A 1,178-nucleotide genomic window follows, 5' to 3' on the forward strand; every position below is an offset into this window, starting at 1 on the left:
ATATATATATAACTCATATATATACTGTGATACTGCAAATACTGTGATTTATATATATAATATAAATCACAGTATTTGCAGAAGAACAAAAATGTTGACAACTGAAGGATCGAGTAGCTGTGGAGCAAAAGGACATAAATTTGCAGCTGCCTCTTTTATGGTGTACTCTCATTGTTGCACCGACTATATTTTGCACCTGCGTGGCCTCTTCCACAAAACCCGAAGGATTCCCCCTCCCCACCCCCAATTACCACTGTCAGGCATCTGCAACATCTCTGCAAAGAGGCCTTGTCTAAATGGAGATTCATACAAAGTCTATACAAATGCATGTTAAATATAAAACTTCAAATATAAAGCTTCAAAGGTTAAGCAGTTGCTCTGATGATACATGTTGTAGTCCACCAGCACATTAGTCAGTTTTAACCCTAAAAAAACTCATCTGAATGTAGGAGTTTAACATGTTGACAGTTTTTTTGTCTTTCTTTCTGTGAGCAATGACCTTGACAGCTGACAGCAGTGCATTATTGCTGCGTAGCTTGTTGACATTCAACAGGCAGGAGCAAGGGCCCCACATGCTCCGTCAGACAACAAGCACCAACAGGAGCCTCATACCACAGTAAAACAATAACTCAGATCATCAAAACACCCTTCTTTCTCTCTGTTATAAAGAGGAAAAATATACGCCCTCTATTGGAGCATAAAAATAAACAAAAACAAACATAGGTAGAAAAAATACTTCTGTGTAAAAACACAATTTCTATAGCTTTTACAACACAAGAGTGCCCCTGCTAGTCACTCCTCAAAGTAGACACAGTTACAGCCTTAAAAGACGAATCCTTTGTATAAACATTCATGCTTGTTAAAGTGAAAGACTTCTACCAATTATGGACTTTTCAATTTCAGTGCATGATGAAGCTGGGGATCTCGAATAGTTAGCGTTGAAGCTGAGGTTTCCTGTAAGAATGTATGCACACACTGCCTGAGGGAAAGGTGTTCACGTGAGTAGTTTATAGTTTTATATACAACCAGTATTATACTTTGGCTGATACCACACCTTCTCTCTCCTTGTATTTTGTCTTTTCTTGATGCATACACACAAAGTCAGTAACCTGAAATAAAATTTCCCCAAATGAAGCATATACATATAATCTATTTTGCTTTTATTCAAAGATTAATGC

At 37.4% G+C, this 1,178-nt stretch overlaps 1 protein-coding gene across 2 annotated transcripts in view; it reads right to left on the reverse strand.

Moving 5' to 3' along the window:
* The window catches only part of nfatc3a (nuclear factor of activated T cells 3a), a 74,243-nt gene that overhangs the window by 26,974 nt on the left and 46,091 nt on the right, over window positions 1–1,178 (reverse strand). The gene's annotated exons all lie outside the window — the stretch shown is intronic.

The sequence above is a fragment of the Austrofundulus limnaeus genome, unplaced genomic scaffold (assembly GCF_001266775.1).
Source record: "Austrofundulus limnaeus strain Quisiro unplaced genomic scaffold, Austrofundulus_limnaeus-1.0 Scaffold25, whole genome shotgun sequence".
Taxonomy (NCBI): Eukaryota; Metazoa; Chordata; class Actinopteri; order Cyprinodontiformes; family Rivulidae; genus Austrofundulus; species Austrofundulus limnaeus.